Source organism: Anabrus simplex, chromosome 3, assembly GCF_040414725.1.
Source record: "Anabrus simplex isolate iqAnaSimp1 chromosome 3, ASM4041472v1, whole genome shotgun sequence".
NCBI lineage: Eukaryota > Metazoa > Arthropoda > Insecta > Orthoptera > Tettigoniidae > Anabrus > Anabrus simplex.
Genome location: NC_090267.1, coordinates 490,952,935 through 490,974,536, shown reverse-complemented (window position 1 = coordinate 490,974,536; position 21,602 = coordinate 490,952,935). Strand labels below are relative to the sequence as shown.

Genomic DNA, 21,602 nt, shown 5'->3' with positions numbered 1-21,602 from the left:
AGATGTCGCAATGGGACACATATTCCTTTCTTAATGCCTATGGGAATAAGAGCTGCTGTGTCCGAGTGGACTTGAAAATAGTGGGTGCTAACCACACAGGTTTGAGTCCTGTACGCAGCTTAAATTGTTATGTATATTAGTTGTTACTGTTACGGAGTTATCCGTGGAAGGCAGAGGTGAAAGAAGGTGCGGGCTAGAATGGGTCTAACTACAAGGCCAAAAGATGAATTTAAAATTACAATAAAGGTTATATTTTTAAAATTTCAAAACTTAACAAGATTTAACAAAGAGCTTTAGACTTCAACAAAAACCAGCGAGTCAAACAATAACCAACTATCCGGTCCAAGACCAAGAAAACAATTTTCCACTACGTAAAATAACAATGAAAGGCAGGTACAAGTATAATTTTACCAGTACAGGGAATTTTTTTTTTTTTTTACAAGTTTTGGGCTTCGAGCCCCGCTTTCACAATCCTTGAGCTATTGGCCCAATTTTACCAAGGTACAAATTTGAACTAAGGGGCAGAAAACCCCATCATACCAAGGAGCACTTGCTCCTAATTACCATGTTAAGCCTCCAAGGGGCACTCAGAGATCAAATAATGAAAGAGCAAACCGGCTCACAGTTACTCACGCCCCTTGCGGGCAGCCTCAGCTTTTACAATCACTTGCCATACAGGCACGACTTACAAATTTAAACAGGGGTATCTCTTAGCCAAGCTACTGGGCCTTAATGGAAAAATATTAGGTTAATAACAACGGCCCAAAACGCAAAAGGAATGGAGGCGTGAATTAGCACTCCTAAATACACATTTTAAAACCTAAGTGGCGCTAGGCCGATTACACAGGGGCTAATCCCAAGCTAGGGAGGTGACTCGGATGAGAAAACTTTAATACCTTAAGGAAGAGAAGAAACGGTTATGAAAACGTAGTCACCTCAACTTCAAAATGAAGAGGAGCTCGAGAGGGTAAAGCACTCTCTATCCCCGAATTACAGTTCAAGTTATGTGAAGTTTTTACAAAAATTGAAAAGGCTTACATATTTAAAGATATAGGTTACATGTTAAAGGATTCGAACCTTCCCCGCGAGTTGAACTGCTGAGCTAGCAAGAAATTAAGATGTTAAAAGGCCATTTCCTTGTTGAAGAGCTGCTGCCTCAAGAACGTGGTGCTTCCCGCCCCCTGCTACATATTCACACACTGAGAAAGATGTTATACGAGTGGCCCGGAGACAAGTAAATCAGCAGTTTTTATACCCTCGTGGAAAGTTCGAGACATTCATGAATGATAACAACCCGCACTAAAACTTTTATTGGCTACAGTACACAGTTACATACAAAATTGAAGAAGAAAGCCCCGATTGGCCGAAAATTAATTGCAGAAATTCCTGATTGGCTACATTCAAAACAGGCGGAAATAAAGGATTAATATTGCCAACCCACAAATGACAGAACAAAATTTAGTAAAGAGAAAACTTATGAATACAAAATTTCTCCAAGAAGGTTCATTCCTTTACACCAGAGCGCATTATCATAGTTTTTCGTGGAGACGTCTGTTAAAGAATGTCCACACTTCTTGATCAATGAAAAACAAAAGCAAATCAAGAACCCACAGTGACATCTTCTGATAAACAGTAGAGTTAGTTCAGTTGTTAAAGTTCAGGTTTTCCCCAGTAGAGAGGTAATTTAAAGCGGAACATTCAAATATGTGGCTTATAAGTGTACCAACCGGTACAGACCTCCCCCCCCCCCCCTAAAAGTCCTGCCAAGTGTTGATACAGAAGAATGTTGGATAAAGTTATTTTCCAAAGCAAAAGTCAAGCTGTCGCTGATTAATTGAAGAAGAATTTAGAAGAGAAAATACAATTTTTCAGTAGTCGGAGGTCTCTTAAGTTGTGTGATATAGATGGGTGGGACTAATTTAAGTCCAGCTTTAGAGTTTCTTTGTTGTTGTAGAATTGCGAAACAAAACATCAATTCATGGAAGTAATATTTTTCTAAGTCCACCAAAGATTGATTTGAAGCAAAAATGTACTAAATGCAGATATAGAGTGTCCATGTAACTGTTGAAGTACATTAGCTGCCGATTAATTTTGACGGCAAGACCAGTCGCCGCTGCCAAAGTTCTGTCGAGGTCGCCCGGACCCCTCAAGTACCCTGAGATACACCTCTCCCGCTACTATGAGAGGGGTAGTCGTGGTGAAGGACGCCGCAGATGCAAAGTTTGTTTACAGTCCCCAGATCAGCTTGCGGTGCGCCGCACTTCAGCCTGTGCCGGGAGATAGACTCCGGCGCGCCGTACACAGAAGGACATCACGGAAGTGGAGTGGGCCCTTACCCCACCACGGTGGCGGTAAGGCGACGAACGGCTGAGGGGCACTGAAACAGTAAGATCTCGGCGGCAGAATTGTTGTTGAGATCTGATTTAAGGGTACGATCTTTGTTGGAGAGGCAGAGGGGCCAGTAGCGTGGAAAATTCTTCTTTTTGCCACTGATATGGTTTTAGCAGGATACGGGAGCTTGGTAATGGCCGCGGGGAAAGGACAGCAGAATGATCAGAGGGGAAGATCGTACAATTAACACATAGACACAAGGAACGTAATCCAAGGGCAGAAGGCCTTAAAATAAAACAAAACTATAACCTTCAGGGGTCTTACAAAATGTCAAACACTAAGTTAGCAAGGATATTACACAGGTTTCACCTGAGATAGGTGAAGCCTAAAGATCCTCTCGGTGGCTGGATTACTCACTAGTAAAGTTACTGGAGTTAGAAAATCTAAAATGATACACGGCCCATAAAATCTGGGGGCAAGCTTGCCCGTGGGAACAAAGTTCTTAATCATTACCTGGTCTTCTACATTTAAATTGGTGGGCCTCCGTCCACGATCATATCTTTCCCTAACCTTCTCATGAGAAACTTTAAGATTGGCCTTAGCCTTCTTCCAAAGATCTCTAATATTATCTGGATCTATTGTCTCAGGTAGAATATCACTAAGAGACCACAGGTTAGAGAGCGGCGTGTTGGGTACAAACTTAAACATCGAGGAAGCCGGAGTAAACTTATGAGATTCATAAACCGCCGAATTCAAAGCGAAGGCTAACCTATGCAGGGATGTGTCCAACCTGGAGTGATAGTCATGATGGTAGGCAATAAGAGCCGACCTCAGAACACGATTGACCCGTTCAGCCAGAGATGGTTGAGGATAATACGCTGAGGTAGTTACATGTAAGATGGATAAATCAAAAAACAGAATTTACGGAAGAGATTAGAGGTAAAAGCTTTCGCATTGTCAGAAACAATATATTGACACGGACCAAAAGAAGCAAAAATGGAATTTAAACACGAAATGGTGGACTGAGCGGTAGCCACCTTAGTCGGAAATAACAAGGAAAATCTTGTGAAACCATCTACATACACAAGAATGAATTTATTGGCGTTCCCCTTTGATTGGGGGAAGGGTCCTACGTAGTCGATGTAGAGGCGTTCCATGGGGCGCGACGCTTGATGAGAAGATAATAGCCCTAGTTTAGTGGACATGGTGGGTTTACTAAGTAAACAAGATTTACAAGATTTTACCAATTCCCGAATTTCACCGTCCATACCTTTCCAAATGAACACCTCTCGGATCTTTACTCGAGTTTTGAAGATGCCTAAATGTCCCCCTAATGGGGTCTCATGGAAGTAATTGAAGATCATAGGTACAAGAACAGTAGGAATCTTCTGATCATGCCTCGACGGGCAACATAATACCCCATTCCTCAACACAGAAGGGACGACATGTTCCCCAGAAGAAAGGGTTTCCATAACGGGAGCCAGCACTGGATCTTCACGCTGATATTTTTCAATATCCGTAAACAACATGGGGGCATCAGTTAGAATGGCATTCACACCAGGAGGTATGGACTCGGGAAGAGAAGCACTGTCTTCCTGTTCAGAGGTATCCACATTATTGGAAAACATACGGCTTAGTCCGTCCGCCACAACATTTTCGGATTCTCTTATATGCCTAACATCAAACAGGAAGGCAGAAATCCTGATAGCCCAGCGGGCTATGCGACCAGTACGACGCGGCCTAGCTAAGACCCAGCTTAAGTCTTGGTTATCAGTCTGTAAGTCGAACTTGATATGTTCCAGATAGAGGCGGAACTTTTCTAGCGCAAATAAGACTGCCAAACCTTCAAGTTCATAAATGGAATACTTGGATTCTTGAGCCGATAGTATCCTAGATGCATAGGCGATGGGTCGCCTTCCGAGTTCAGTCTCTTGAAGAAGGACTGCAGCCACCGCCAAGGACGACGCGTCGGTTTGGACGATGAATTTCTTCGAGAAATCAGGCATAGCAAGGACAGGGGCGTTACAAAGCGCTAATTTGAGGTCTTCGAAAGCGGCTTGCTGAGAAGGCCCCCACTCAAATTTGACGCCTTTCCTACGTAGTAAGTTCAAGGGCGCCGCTCTATTAGCGAAGAAAGGAATAAATTTCCTGAAGAAATTCACCATGCCAATGAATCTGGCAATTCCTTTGATGTCCTTGGGAGGTTTGAAATCACGGATGGCCTGTGTTCTAGAATGATCTACTGCGACACCATCGGGCGACTCAGTATGCCCTAGAAATGACATGGAAGGCTTAGCGAAAGCCTTACGAAGGCGACTCAGGACCTCTTTCAGATGTTCTAGATGTTCTTCAAAAGTCTCAGAAAATACATCATGAAGATAATGGTATAGGTACTCAAATTTGATGTCGGAGAAGACCCTGTCTAGCAGTCTCGTAAGCACAGCTGCTCCCGTGGGGAGACCAAAAGGCACGCGGTTGTACTCATACAATTTCCAATCCGTGGCAAACGCTGTAAGGTGTTAAGATTCCTCTGCTAGTGGTATCTGATTATAAGCCTGAGTGAGGTCTAAGATGGCGAAGAACTTAGCTTTTCGAAACCATGAAAAACAAGAGTGAAGGTCGGGAATCGGCACAGATTGTAACACCACCTTCGATTTAAAACCCTGTAGTCAATCACAGGCCTGAAGCCACCTTGGGGTTTCGGGACTAAGAAAATAGGCGATGAATATGCAGACTTAGAGGGCCGAATTAGACCATCTTTCAGCATCTGATCTATGATCTCCTTCAGAGCCTTCATTTTGGGTGGAGATAACCTATAAGGTGGAAATCTAACGGGAATCGAATCCGTAACCTCAATCTTGTATTCAATAAGTTCAGTAACACCAAGAGTATCAGAAAAAACATCTGGAAACGACTGACAGCTTACGATTACTCTCAGCCTGCTCCTCAGGTAGATGTCTGAGGTCTAACAACATCTCATCCTGGGTAGGCGAAACAGATGAACATGACAGAATTACATTTTAACAAAGGAATTTTACAATTATCTGCAAATTTGAAAGTGCACGACTTGCTCTGAATGTTGAGCACTAGACTCGTATGCGACATGAAGTCCGCTCCTAGTATAATGGGGCAAGAGAAGTGCTTAGCCACAAACAGTTTAATTTTCCAAGTGAATTCCAAAATGCGAATTTTGGCATACAGGGAACCTAAAATTTCTAATGGAGAAGAGTTAGCCGAAACGCATTGAACCGAGGACGAACAATAATCAGAAAATTTACAGACAGACTGTAATTTGGAATACCATTCAGCCGGAATAATGGAACACACACTCCCAGAGTCTAATAGGGCAGTAATCGGTACATCATTCAACTCAATTTGCAGAAAAGTTACCAGTGCGGGGGTCTCCGCCGCAATCTTAAGACATTCTTTGTGACCTTCGAATGATAAATTAGAAGAGCCCTGACTTTTCCCTGAACTTTCGTCGGGTTTAATAGGGGCTGAGCCTGAAGAAGGTGAGCACGCAGACTCAGCCGATGTCACTAGGCACTTTTGATTATTTGCGTTGGTGGAGGTTGCACCAGAAGTTGAGCAGGAGCGGGTGTTATTAGTATTAGGGCAATTCTTAGCTATATGAGAAAACGAGCCGCATTTAAAGCAGCCTCTTGATGACCCTGCTCCATTCTTTGCCCCGTTGGATTTGATCAAAGGGCACTTGTTCCGGAGATGATCTGCAGAGCCACAAGCATAACATTTGCGGGTTGCGATGGTTCGGCGAGGTGGAGGCCGAAGATTACTTGAAGAAGGAGGGGACTCCCTCGCGACACGTAGTGTGTCAGCATATCTAACTCCCCCGGCTGAGACAGCCATAGCTTCTAATTCGGAAAAAGTTTGCGGACGCGACGCAAAACACAAGTGCGACCTATAGGATGGTGAAATTCCTTCCACAATGGCTTGAACAATTTGATCTTCTGGGAAATGAAGAGCAAATACCCTAGTATAGAACTTAATATCTTGGATGAAGTCGGGAAGATTTTCATCCAGACGCTGTACTCTGTAATAATACTTCTGTATTAGAGAGGACCTTGCCCTAGCCGGAATTTTTTTGCCAGAAGGTGTGCACGGAAGTCTTCTATAGAGGATTGATCAGCTATGGCTCTCACTATTTTGTCTGAAAGGACACCGATGGCATAGGGATAAATAATCTGAAGAATCTGACACGGGGAAAGCGAAAACACAAGAGCATGATCCTGAAACTCGACCAAAAATCTTAGAAATGGAATTACATCACTGGTGGAATTAACGGAAAACTAGGAAATACCTCTAAGCAACATCGCTAGAGGATGAGGCAAACTACTAAACCCGGGTGACATAGTAGGTAACGGCCTATGGGGTGGAGAAGCAGAGGGTACATTATTCAACACAAATGGAGGGATGGATGTACGACGACCAGACTCGGTTTCTAATGGGGCAGATGTCTGTTGGATTCCTACGGATTTCCTACTTTCTTCCCTCTTGGAGGAATCCTCCTCACTTAAATTTTTACCACCGTGGGCTGGTCGGTTTTGGGAGTAACAGATCCCGATAACAATTGACTAAAACCTTAGTAGACATTTTAGAAAGTTGTTCAATAAGAGCACTAGCCTCCATTCCCCTGAATGTCACTTAACTTAAGAGACAATAGATCACTAACTCTGTTGTAAAAATGGAACAGTCTAGCCTGTACACGTGTAAGTTGATTTGGAGATGGATCACCCACTTCAAAAAACTAACTACAGATGCTAGCTCAGTAGTATTGTGTCAGTGATCGTGGAGAGAGCGTTGTCAATCTCTTTCTCTCCCAAGGTTGGGATGGTAATCGGCAAGTCAAGGGAATCCTTAACCTTGTTGGTATCTACCGCAACCGTGCCTCCAGATTGAACATTTCTAATGGTTAATTCACAAATTAATTCCTCCTTGCGCAAATAGCCGGGATGGAGAACATCGCGAGGGCCGGACATGATGACAAAACATTGACAAATTTAGAAAAAAAGAAAGAAAGTTCCAGCGACGGAGAAAATTGTTAGAGTTCAGGGCAAAAACAATGTTTAGCCGTCAAAAGGGGCTAAATTGAGACCCATTTACCACGCTCTGCTACCACTTGTTACGGAGTTACGCGTGGAAGGCAGACGTGAAAGAAGTTGTGGGCTGGAATGGGTCTAACTACAAGGCCAAAAGATGAATTAAAATTTCAATAAAGGTTATATTTTGAATAGACAACAAGATTTAACAAATTTTCACTAGATGAAATAACAATAAAAAAACACAGTTACAATGATAACTTTACAAACGAAAGCACAAGTTTCGGGGTCTTTACAAGTTCTGGCTTCGAGCCCCAATTACACAATCCTTGAGCTACTAGCCCAACTTTACCAAGGTAAACTCATTTGTTCAAAGGGCAGAAAACCCCTTCATTCAAGGAGCATTTGCTCCCAACTTTTAACCTCAAGCCTCCCAGAGGCACTTTTCAAACACAAGAAAGAGCTGACCCGCTCTCAATTTTTCAAGCCTATTAAAGGCAATACCAGACTTTTACACATGATTGCCATCAAGGCACAACTTACAATGAAACAGGGGTATCTAGTACCCAGCCTACTGGGTCTAAATAGAAAATGAACAGGTTAACTTAAATGGCCCTAAACGCAAAAGAATGGAGGCGTGTATCAGCACTCCCAAATACACATTTTAAAACCTAAAAGGCACTAGGCCGATGACAAAGGGTCCTATTCCCAAACTAGGGAGGTGACTCGTATTAGAAAATTTAATACATTAAGGAAGAAAAATTTACCAAAACGTAGTCACCTCAAGGCAAAAATGAAGGGGAACTCGAGAGGGTAAAGCACTCTCTATCACCGATTTACAGTTAAAGATATATGTTTTACAAGAGAGACGGCAATTTACATGTTTGAAGATAGGTTGTCCGCCTCTGTGGTGTAGTGGTTAGCGTGATTAGCTGCCACCCCCGGAGGCCCGGGTTCGATTCCCGGCTCTGCCACGAAATTTGAAAAGTGGTACGAGGGCTGGAATGGGGTCCACTCAGCCTCGGGAGGTCAACTGAGTAGAGGTGGGTTCGATTCCCACCTCAGCCATCCTGGAAGTGGTTTTCCGTGGTTTCCCACTTCTTCTCCAGGCGAATGCCGGGATGGAACCTAACTTAAGGCCACGGCCGCTTCCTTCCCTCTTCCTTGTCTATCCCTTCCAATCTTCCCATCCCTCCATAAGGCCCCTGTTCAGAATAGCAGGTGAGGCCGCCTGGGCGAGGTACTGGTCATACTTCCCAGTTGTATCCCCCGACCAAGAGTCTGAAGCTCCAGGACACTGCCCTTGAGGCGGTAGAGGTGGGATCCCTCGCTAAGTCCGAGGGAAAAACCGAACCTGGAGGGTAAACAGATGATGGTGATGATGATGATGATGATGATGATGATGAAGATAGGTTACATAATGAAGGTTTTGGACCTTCCCCGAGGGTTAAACTGCTGAGCTAGGAACAAAATAAAGATGTTAAACGGCCATTACCTTTGTGATGAGCTGCTGCCCGAAGGAAGAGGCGCTACCCGCCCCCTGCTACACTTCCATACACTAGGCTAGATGTTGTTCGAGTGGCCGAGAGACAGGAAAATCAGCAGTTTTTATACTCTCGGGGAAGGTTCGAGACCTTTCATGAATAATTAAGACACACCCACAGTCGTTTATTGGCTGGCTAAAGGTTACACATCCAAATTGGAGAAGAAGGACACGATTGGTCAAAAAATAATTACAGAAATTCTGGATTGGCTAAGTTCAAAACTGGCGGAAAGAAAATATTTATATTGCCAACCCACAAATGAAAGAACGAAATTTAGTAAAGAACAAACTTATGAATACAAAATTTCATCAAATATAGTTGTTCCACTTCGCACCAGGGTGCATGGTCATAGCTTTTTTTGTAGAGACATCTATCAGAGAATGTCCACACTTCTTGATCAATAGAAAACAAATCAAGTTGAACTCCGCACAGTACTGACAACTTCGTAAACACAAAATTTACGGTAGTGACATCTTGTGAGAAACTTATGAGTTGATCCAATTTTAAAGTTCAGAGTTTCTCCTGTAGAGGAGTACGTTACGACGGAAAATTCAAATGTGCGGCGTATAAGAGTACCAGTCGGTACAATTATTATTATTATTATTATTATTATTATTATTGTTATTATTATTATTATTATTATTATTATTAATTATCAACTATCGTCTTCAAACCGCAAGCTTGAAGGCTGGAGCCCATAGGATATAGTTTATGGAGAAACAGTGATATATCATTTATTAAGTTGACCTGCCACGCCATAATTTTGTCACACATCTGTGGGTTGAGTGGGTACGTCACAATATGAAACACCGGGCCTTTCTTTTTGCCAGCTAGGGACAGAGCTGCGGTGTCCGAGTGGTTAAGGAGTTGGACTCGAAATCCATTGTGTTCTACCCGCACAGATTATTGTCCTGTCCGCAGCGTTAGTTTTCCTACATATTAGATGCTGCTATATGACACACTGCGCCTTCCTTATTGCCACGTTGCGAGGAAGCTGCGGCGTCCCAGTGGTCAAGGAGTTGGATTCGAAATCCAATAGGTTCTGCCCGCAGCGCTGCTTTCTCTACATATTAGATGGACAATATGAAACACTTGTTCGATCTCGTTTTCGAGTTGTTTATTCATGTTGAACGAATTGAATTGAATTGAATTTATTGATCATGATTTACATGCCACTGAGACTGAAAAGTCCCTTTATGCAGCGTCTTCTTATAATACAATGCAGATTTATGAAAACAGCAACCACATTTTTATAATATTAAGGTATTAAACTAAACAAGAAACTTAAAAAAAAATGAAAATACAGATACCAAAACCAGTAAGGTTAAGACATACATTATATAATAAGAAAGTAAATCATTAAGCCCTTCTGTTATTTTGGACTACATGGGTTTAAAGGATATAAAGCTAAAGCAGAGAAACAATTTTCTTCGAAATATACATATTCCTGATTGTTCGACACAAGAATGCCTGATCTCAGCCTCTTGCGTACTCCTCCAGAAAGATAGATGTTAAGAACTGCTTTAGTTGGGTACAGTTAGTGTTACTTGCGAAACGGTGAAGATTAAAGACGTTAAAGATACGTGATGCAGTGCAAACAAAGGATTTGTTAAATTTAGTGGTACGATGAAGGGGAATTTGAAGGGTGGTTTTTGTAAACCTATTATCTCTGTTATGTACCGACTCCATAGGTTTAAATGCATTATAAAGGTAGGATGGTGTCTTCAGTTTGAGAATTTTCTGCGTAGCAACAGCTACTGAGATATCCCGACGTTCATGGAGTTTCTAACTCTTCCCACAGTCCACGAAATGTACTTCATCATTAAGTGCAAAGGGAAGGCCAACATAATGTACATTACATACTTAATTTATTCACAAAAACTATTTACACTGTACAAAATATGCATTAGGACGTGGTGGTCCATGATGTAGCGCACCAAACACAATGTCGTTACCGTCGCTAGTCAAAGTCTCCTAATTCACTGACGCCGGTGAGGCGCGTGACTCTGTCCCCCCTTCCACTGGGGCTGTAGCAGTCTGATTATGCTGACCCCTGACGGAAAAACAGACACATGGCGTTCAACATACCGCCCACCTAATTTATATATAAATTACAAACATAAATGTTATTAAGAACTGTTACCGTGATTTGGTGGATCAGCAGAGGTGAAAGAAGGTGCCGGGGTGATTGGGTCTATCTACTTTATCAAGAAAGAATTTAAACTGAAATGGAAGGTTATATTTTCAAAAAGCAACAATTTCTCACTTAGTGAGATAACAATAACATAGTAATTTAAAAACAAGATTTAGAAAAAAAATCCAAGATTTCGAATCTTTAACACACTTCGGCTACAAGCCCTTAGTTTTACAATTTTTGACCTTCTAGATCAAACTTTACAGAGGAGCGTAATTTTTAAAGGGCAGAAATCCCCAAATACCTGGAGCGCTTGCTCCTTAATTTATCATGTCAAGCCTCCTAGAGGCACGTTTACAGTACTTGTAAAGAGCATACACGCTCTCAGTTTTTCAAGCCTAGTCAAGGCAACACCAAAAATATCTTACACTTTCTGGCTTTCCATGGCCTCGTTTACAAATTGAAACAGGGGTATCTCGTACCTAACCTACAGGGCCTTCGATTAGAAGAAATAACAGATAAATAAATGGACCGAAAACAAAATGAACGGAGGCGAACACTTGCACTCCTCTATGTAGCTTCTTAAAACCTAACAGGCACCAGGCCGATGAAACAGGGGCTATTCCCAAACTATGGAGGTGACCCGTATAAAATTTTTAAATATTAAGGAAGAAAAGAAAATCAGTTACCAAAACTTAGTCACCTCAAACCAAAATGAAGTGGAGCTCGAGAGGGTAAGTCACTCTCTATCCCCGAATTACAGTTACAGATTTTATGAAGTTTTTACATAAATCGGCAAAGAGTTACATGTTTAGAAAAGTAGGTTACATTATTAAGGTTTCGGACCTTCCCCGCGGGTTAAACTGCTGAAGAAATAAAGATGTTAAACGGCCATTACCTTGCTGAAGAGCTGCTGCCTGATGAAAGAGGCACCACCCGCCTCCTGCTTCACATCCACACACTTAAATAGCTGTTGATCAAATGGCCAAGAGACGTGGAAATCAGCAGTTTATAAACCCTCGGGGAAGGTTCGAGACCTTTCATGAATAAAACAGCCACGCCCTCTCACTTTATTGGAGAATTTAAAAGTTACACACCAAATCGAAGAAGAAGCCTGTGATTGGTAGGAAATTAATTACAGAAATTCTGGATTGGCTAAATTCAAAACTGGCGGAAGGAAAAGATAAATATAGCCAACCAACAAAAGAATGAACGAAATTTATTAAAGAAAAAACTTATGAGTACAAAAATTTCTTCAAAACAGTTTCTTCACTTCGCACCAGGGTGCATGATCATAGTTTTTTAGCAGAGACATCTGTGAGAGAATGTCCACACTTCTATGAAAAACGAAAAACAAAACAAGTAGAATTTCACACAGTTCAGGAAACTTCACCATAAAAATTACGGTAGTGACAAGTTCTGAGAAAATTTACAAGTTGGACCAGTTTTAAGTCCAGCGTTCCTCCTGTAGAGGAGGTTTTATTGGCGCAAGATTTAAAAGTGCGGCGTAGGGGTGTACCTCCCGGTACATGAACAATAAAAATTAGCACTCACACTGAAAAAGTCAAATGAAAAAATAGGAAAGGTTTAGCACATGAAAGATTACACCTTTTTACTAATTACATTTTTTCACTATGTACAGTTTCAACCTCTTCTGGGAAGACACAAAGTTTTGCAACTGGGCGTTTGAAGGTCCCCTTGGGAGTGCGAATAGTTGCAACTCGCACGAAGCCGTCAGCACCTCCGTGCGTATCTACCACGATCCCTGTCTGCAACACGAGAGGTGGCAAGTTGTCTTCCTTGAGAAGAACTAGAGTTCCGGGTTGAAGGTTGACCCTTCCTGCTGACCACTTAGTCCGCTGCTGGAGTTGACATAGATAGTCCCTTGACCACCGCTTCCAGAAGTACTGCCTGCAACGCTGAAGTAGTTGCCACCTGGACAGACGAGAATCTGAAACTGCAAGTAAATCTGGCTCTGGGATGGTTGTGAGAGGTTCTCCAATCAGGAAGTGACCGGGAGTCAGGAATGAATAGTCATCAGGACTATCAGACAATTTAGTTATTGTTCTCGAATTCAGGCATGCCTCAATCTGGACTAACAACGTGGACACTTCTTCAGAAATCAGTACAAGATTTCCTGCAACCTTCTTCAAATGGGACTTAGTAGACTTTATGCCAGCCTCCCACAGCCCACCAAAATGAGGGGCATGCGATGGAATAAAATGCCACTGTATTCCACATTGAGATGCGAAGTCATCCACCTTCCTCTGATGTACTTGAGATCTGAACAGGGTGTGAAGCCCCGCAGCTCGTTTCTTGCTCCCACGAATGTACTTCCATTGTCGCTGTAGATATTCTGGCAGATACCCCGACGCGATATAAATCTACACAGAGCAGCTAGGAACGCATCAGTAGACAGGTCAGAGACAAGTTCAAGATGGATCGCCTTGGTAGCCATGCAGATGAATAGAGCAATATAACATTTTAGCTTTGTTTTGCTCTTACGGGTCCCTTGCTTAATGTAAAGTGGACCCCCATAGTCAACTCCGCAGTTCAAAAATGGTCTGTTGGGTTCTACCCTGTGGTGTGGGAGCTGGCCCATGAGTTGAGTTGATGTACTTGCCTTCAACTTGTAGCAAGGGAGACACTTGTGTGTTATGTGCCTAATGACAGACTTACCATTAGGTATCCAATATTGTTGTCTAATGATTACAAGCAAAAGTTAGGGTCCAGCATGCAGAAGTCGCATGTGCTCGCACATTACTAACAACCTGGTCACAGGATGATTAGGTGGTAGGATGATGGGATGTTTCTGGCTGTACGGAGCTTGAGATTGTTCCAATCTGCCGCTCACCCTAAGCATCTGGTTTGCATCTACAAAGGGATGAAGAGACTTCAACTTGCTGTCCTTTGCGATCGGTCTGCCAAGTCGCAGATCTTGAAGCTCCTTACCATATTCTCGTTCTTGGGCAGTACGAATGATCCTGTGTGATGCCTCTTGAAGTTCTACTACAGTCAGACTTCCCACCTGTCTCCTTGAAGCAGCAAGCCTGAGGTTGTTCATGTATCTCAGTATGAAGGCCATGACTCTCACCAGCCGTGTCCAAGAAGAAAAGCGTTGGACTAAATCTTCAAGGAAATTACTGACAACAAGTAAGCAAACAGCTGGTTTCCGTTGCTCTGGTACATCAGTGAGTTCGGAAGTTTTCTTCATGTCGCTGGCAGGCCAGGTTGACGGTGGCTGGTAGAACCAGGATGGTCCCACCCACCATAACAGATTGTCTTGGAGAAGATGTGGTTCAATCCCTCTCGAAATGATGTCAGCTGGATTGTCCTGTGACGTCACATGGTTCCATTGTTCTACAGATGAAAGTTGTTGTATCTCAGACTCTCGGTTACCAACAAACGTTTTCCAAGATGCGGGCTCTCCTGCAAGCCAAGCTAGTACTATGGTAGTATCAGTCCAATAGTAGTATTGTTCAATTTTTAGGTTAAGTGAAGTCTTAACCTTATCCATTAATTTTACAAGGAGTAATGCACCACATAGTTCAAGTCTAGGGAGGTAAATCTGTTTCAGTGGTGCTACTCTGGATTTGGAGCTTAACAGCACTACTGTTACATTATCCTTGATATCTATACTCCGTAGGTAAACAGATGCTCCAAAGGCCCTTTCTGAAGCATCAGAGAATCCGTGTAACTCATATTGTTTAATTTCTCCGTCTCCCGTCACGCTTCGAGGGATGCGAATGTCGTTGAGTGATGGCAAATATGCATGGAACTGTTCCCAAGTAGTTAATAGCTCAGGAGGCAAACTCTGATCCCAGTCCACTTTCGCTTGCCATAAGTGTTGCAAGAAAATTTTACATTTTATTATTACTGGACCTAAGAGTCCCAAAGGATCAAAAATGGATGAAATGCAGGATAACACACTACGTTTTGTCCAGGTTGTGGTCTTCTGGGTGTGACTGGTAGCTACAAACTGGAAGATGTCCTTTAGAGGATGCCACAGTAGTCCCGAGGCCTTAATGGTACCCTCTTCCTTGTCATCCAGACTCCAGGGCAGTTGTGATTCTTGGTGCTCAAGAGGTATGTGCTCTAAAAGAGTGGGATGATTAGCACACCATTTACGAAGAGGAAAGTCTGCGCTACTGAGTAGTTCGATCAGCTCTTGTTGCAGACTGAGTGCATCTCCAATGGCATCTGCTCCACTCAGAACATCATCAACATAGACGTCTCTTCGTAATGTCTCCGACGCTCTTGGGTATTGCAGTGCACCATCGTTGGCCAGTTGTACCAGGCATCTTGTGGCTAAAAAAGGCGCTGCTGAGGTACCATAAGTTACAGTGGAAAGTCGATAAATCTGGATAGGTTCATTCGGAGATGAACGCCAAACAATACGTTGCAGATCTTGGTCATCAGGATGAACTAGAATTTGCCTGTACATTTTTGTAACATCTGCAGTGAAGGCATACTTGTGTGTTCTAAATCTCAAGATGATAGAATACAAGTCTTCTTGCACCGTAGGTCCAACCATCAAGATATCGTTCAGTGAGTAGTTACTAGCAGTTTTAGCAGAGGCGTTGAAGACGATTCTGACCTTAGTGGTAGTGCTGGACTGCATAATTACAGCATGATGCGGCAGGTAATATGTTGGCTTATTAGTTTGCGTTGTCAGAAGTTCCATGTGATGAAGATCAGCATATTCTGTCATGAACTCAACATAGTCCTTCTTCAAGTCTGGTTGGCGATGTAATTGCTGTTCAATTTGACTGAGACAACGAGTGGCGTATTTAAATGAATCCTCATGGTGTGGTTTAATAGGCAGTCTTACAGCATATCTTCCGGTGCCATCCCTAGTAGTGTTGTTCACAAAGTGTTCTTCGCATTGACTTTCTTCTTTAGAACGCGGGGGACACATCTTTACTTCCGCTTGTTTCCAAAATCGTTCGACCTGTATGTGCAGTTCATTGCCGCGCACAAGACATGACTTTCTTGCTGGTAGACTTTAGAGAGTGTGGTGGTATCTTGCCTGATAAGATCCAGCCAAATTCAGTGTCCTGTAGTACAGGATGATTTTTCTCTCGTGAGTTGGCCACGACGCAGTATGTCAAAAAACACAGAAGCCCCAGTAGTAAATCAACTTCACCTGGTGTACTAAATTGAGGATCCGCCAAGGGAATGTCCTGTGGTAGCTGCCAGTCAGACGTGTCAAGCTGTACTGTAGGGAGCTGACCAGTTTTGCAAGGAAGTACAGCACAAACAATAGGGGTAGTGTAGTCTGTGACCCTAGATGTAACTTGGATTTGACAAATATGTGATGATTCAGTTGCCTTAGTATCACTAATTCCCCTTATAGGCATTGAGTGCTGACTCAATTCAACCCCTAAGCGATCTGCCAAACGCCTGGACATGAAATGCATTTGAGACGCACTATCAAGTAGCGCTCGACACTGATGTGTATGTGTAACCAGCACGAGAGCTGTTGACATGAGTATAGTTGCTCTTCACAACACAGTAGGTTTGCTGCTGAGTCTGGTTGGTTTCTGATGTAGTAGAAGCATTGTAGGAAGTACTCTGCTCCTTGTGCAACAGAGTATGATGTCTATTATTGCAGATTCGACAATTTCCTGAACTACACTCCTTTAAAGTATGATTAGCACCCAGACAGTTGAAACAAAGTTTACACTTCTTTAAAGTATGATTAGCACCCAGACAGTTGAAACAAAGTTTACACTTCTTGGTGAAATCTATTCTATTTCCAACGCGGGCTTCACAAAACCTAGGGCATTTTGTTAGGGTGTGATAAGCCTTACAAAACTCACAAGGAGTTGCTGTTGTGACAAATGAATTCTTACTGCTCTTATCACCACCATGTTTGGATACGACCTGTTGCTTGTCGCTTTAGTGTTGTTTTGGGGTTGATTAGCTCCAGAGTTTGACAACTATTCTCCAAGAAAGCTACTAAATCCTTCAAGCGAGGGAACTTCTTATCTGAGGATATAACTTCCCACTGTTTTCTAGACCGAGGCTGATTCGATCTAGTACTAAGCGAGATAACAACATTTCATGCAGAGCCACATCTACGTCCATTACTTCGATAGCGCTCAGGTTGCTCAGCAGTTGATTTAGCAACACTCGTAAATCCTTAGCTGATTCTGTTTTAACTGACGGAAGATCTAGCAGTTGCTTAACGTGTAGTCTACAATCAATTTGGGGTTACTATATCTCTGAAAGATTAATTCCCAAGCTACCTTGAAATTGCTTTCAGTGACAGGCAAGCTTTCAATTAATTTGTGAGGTTCTCCCGATAAGCATGATAGTAGGTATACCTTTGTATGTCTGTTAAGGCATGATTATTAATTACCAGGCTCTGGAATGTATTTCGAAAGTGAATAAATTCAGAAATAATTCCCGTAAATTTTGGCAGTGAAATAGTAGGGAGTCTTATTTCATGCATGCTACTGGTATTTGAAGAACTAGATGTTTTGGGGGGGAAGTCGCATTCAACAAAGTTTCCATCTTAGATTTTATTTCTAGAAAGAGTTCTTCAATGGATTTCCTATGAACTTCTTCGGTATCGGTAACTTCTAACTGGGTTTGAACATCGTTGTATTCCTCATTACTTGAACATAGCAGCCTTTGCCTAACTCGAATATCATTCAAATTTGAGCCTTCATTAAATGTACTGACAAAACTAGCTATACGGTTTATGCGAGACTTAATAACTGCTCTTTTCTTTATGAGACCTTTTCGCTGGAGAGGATCCATGGTGAAGGATAACAAGAAATAATGGATATATTATAAAGGACTGGGAATGCCAGACTACTTACAGATCAGGAGGATGTATCCTTCCACAGCAGGGCTGAAAACCAAAGAGAATTACTACTCCTTGGAAACTCCACCAATTGGGTTGGTAAGACTGTATTCGTCCGCGCAAGATGGCGGCAACACACGCTTCAATCTCGAGGTTTAAAATTATTGAGAACTGTATTAGAACTCAGTTAATCACATCACAAGTCACAGTGTTTCATGTAGAAGATGGTTGTGAATCACATACACGGCACGTTAGTTGAAGTCCCTCATTTGTACCTTACTGCGCAGTACTTAGCACGTGGGTGGTTGTAAGTTTGGCGGTAAAACGAACACATTCGTACCTTACACAAATGTAAACACTTGTCAATAAACTGTAATCACTAATAGGCCTAAATGCGCAGATTATGAGATGTAATATCGTCACTGAATCACATCGGGCACCGGAGGACAAAATTGTTCGGTCTCGTTTTCGAGTTGTTTACTCATGTTGAACGAGGCCTAGCTATTCCCACAGTCCACGAAATGTACTTCATCATTAAGTGCAAAGGGAAGGCCAATATAATGTACATTACATACTTAACTTATTCACAAAAACTATTTACACTGTACAAAGTATGCATTAGGACGCGATGGTCCATGATGTAGCGCACCAAACACAATACTGTTACCCTCGCTAGTCAAAGTCTCGGAACTCACTGACGCCGGTGAGGCGCGTTACCAAAGAGGATAGAATAGAGATGAAACTCAATGATAAATTTCGGTTCCAAGCAACGAGCTAGACTAGCTCGTTGGTTCCAAGCCACTTGGCGCTAGTAGTTTTAGTCTCTTTTCCGAGATAGCGCCACAGTGTGCATTCTGGTGCAATACCTGAGTATTACTATCAACAGATAGAGCGGAGAATTAACATCCGGTGCAGTGACGCACATCCGGGTATGCTTACGGCTCCTCCGCCCTCCCTTCCCCGCCCCCCCAACCGGCGATAACAATGCAGTTCTACTACTTCCATGCCCAATACATTGTAATTCATATATTTTTATTTCCAAGTATTTACTACGTTGTAAATAATGATTTGATACCCTAGGTTCGTATGGCATACTATGTTACTGAGAACATAACCACACACCTCAAAGCAGCTTTAACTTCAAATGAATGATTTACACATTAACACAAAGCTAATATTATAACAAATAAGAAATCCCTTCGAAAGCAAGACAACAGAGCACACCATATGCAAGACAATGGGGTATCACATCAATATCCAAGTCATCATCATCATCATCTGTTTACCCTCCAGGTTCGGTTTTTCCCTCGGGCTGAGCGAGGGATCCCACCTCTACCTCCTCAAGGGCAGTGTCCTGGAGCTTCAGACTCTTGGTCGGGGGATACAACGAACCCGGGCCTCCGGGGGTGGCAGCTAATCACGCTAACCACTACAAAACAGAGGCGGACGTTACCATTGTTAGGTTTTGAAAATATAACCTTTATTGACATTTTAATTCATCGTTCGAAGTTGTAGTTAGACACATTCCAGCCCGCAACTTCTTTCACCTCTGACTTCCACGAATAACTCCGTAACAGTTACAATGTGACACACTGGGCCTTTCTCATTGCGGGCTGGAGTACGTCCTGCGGTGTCCCAGTGGTCATGGAGATGGATTCGAAATCCAACAGGTTCTGCTTGCAGCACTGCTTTGTCTACATAGTAGATGAACAATATGAAACACGGGGCCTTTCTTTTTGCCACCTAGGAACTGAGCTGGGGTCCCGATGTGGTTAAGGAGTTGGACTTGATATCCAATGCGTTCTGCCCGCACAGGTTCGACTCCAGTCCTCAGCGTTAGTTATTCTACATATTGGAGGATGCAGTGTGCCACGATGGGCCTTTCTTATAGCCCGCCAGGATATCCGATTGGTGAATGTGTTGGACTAGAAATCCAACGCGGTCTACGCGCACAGGTTCGAGTCCTGTCCGCGGCGTTAATTTTTGTAGATATTGGATGATGCAAATTGACACACAGCTCCTGTCTTATTGCGAGGCAGGGGCGGAGCTGCGGTGTCCGAGTGGTCAAGCATTCAGAATTGAAATCCAATGGGTTCTACCCGCACAGGTTCGAATACTGCCCTCAGCGTTAGTTATTCTACATATTGGGGGATGCAGTGTGCCACAATGGGCTATTCTTATAGCCCGCCAGGGTGTCCGATTGGTGAATTAGTTGGACTAGAAATCCAACGGGGTCTACACGAACAGATTCGAGTCCTGTCCACAGCGTTAGTTTTTCTAGATATTGGATGATGCAATATGACACACAGGTCCTGTCTTATTGCCAACCAGGGGCAGAGCTGCGGTGTCCGAGTGGTTAAGGAGTTGGACTAGAAATCCAATGGGTTCTACCCGCACAGGTTCGAGTCCTGTCCGCAGCGTTAGTTTTTTTACATATTAGATGCTGGTATTTGACACTGCGCCTTTCTTATTGCCATGTTGCGAGGAAGCTGCGGTGTCCGAGTGTTTAAGGAGTTGTACTCGAAATTCAAAGGGTTCTACCTGCGCAGGTTCGAATCCTGTCCGCAACGTTAACTTCTCTGTATATCAGTTGTTACAATACGACACACTGCCCCTTTCTCACTACGGCCTAGATTAAGTGCTGCGGTGTACCAGTAGTTAGGGAGTAGGATTCGAAATCAGATCTTTTCTTCCCGCGGCGCTGCTTGTACTACATATTAGACATAGCAACTTGGAACACTGTGCCCTTCTGTTTGCCAGTTAGGGACACAGCTGGGGTTTTCGTGTGGTCAAGGAGTTGGACTCGAAATTCAATGGGTTATACCCGCACTGGTTCGAATCCTGTCCCCAGCGTTAGTTTTTCTAGATATTGGATGATGCAATATGACACACAGGTCCTGTCTTATTGCCAGCCAGGGACGGAGCTGCGGTGTCCGAGTGGTTAAGGAGTTGCACTAGAAATCCAATGGGTTCTACCCGCACAGGTTCGAGTCCTGTCCGCAGCGTTAGTTTTACTTCATATTAGATGCTGGTATATGACACTGCGCCTTTCTTATTGCCACGTTGCGAGGAAGCTGCGGTGTCCGAGTGTTTAAGGAGTTGGACTCGAAATTCAAGGGGTTCCACCCACACTGGTTCGATTCCTGTCCCCAGCGTTAATTTTTCTGCATATTAGATGTTACTGTACCGGGCGCTACACCTCTACGCGACGCAAGTTCAAATCTTTTGCCAATTGAAACTTCTCAACTGGAGAAACCCAGAACTTTAACAACTGAACTAACTCTACGGTTTATCAGAAGATGTCACTGAGTGTTTTTGATTTGCTTTTGTTTTTCATTGATCAGGGTGTGTGGACGTTCTCTCTAAACTATGGTAATACACTCTGGGGCAATGGAATGAACTCTCGTGAAGAAATTTTGTATTCATAAGTTCGGTCTGTTCTAAATGTTGTTCTGTAGTTTGTGGGTTGGTAATATTAACCCTTTCTTTCAGCCTGTTTTGAATTTAACCAATCAGTAATTTCTGTAACTAATTTTTCTCCAATCATACCTTTTTTCTTCAAATTTCCATGCGTATTTCTCCGGGCCACTCGTATAACATCTAACTCAGGGTGTGAATATGTAGCAGGGGGCGGGAAGCGCCTCGTTCTTCAGACAGCATTTCTTCAACAAGGTAATGGCCTTTCAACAACCTTATTTCATGCTAGCTAGCATTTCTTCAAC

The 21,602-nt window shown here is 43.0% G+C and overlaps 2 non-coding genes across 2 annotated transcripts; both read left to right on the top strand.

The window, feature by feature from the left end:
- Positions 1 to 20,218: 20,218 nt before the first annotated feature.
- On the top strand, positions 20,219 to 20,300 carry TRNAS-AGA (transfer RNA serine (anticodon AGA)). Its single transcript has one exon. It is a non-coding gene; the product is annotated as a tRNA-Ser (tRNA).
- A 503-nt stretch (positions 20,301 to 20,803) lies between these two features.
- TRNAS-AGA (transfer RNA serine (anticodon AGA)) lies at positions 20,804 to 20,885 on the top strand. Its single transcript has one exon. It is a non-coding gene; the product is annotated as a tRNA-Ser (tRNA).
- The last annotated feature ends 717 nt before the right edge of the window (positions 20,886 to 21,602 follow it).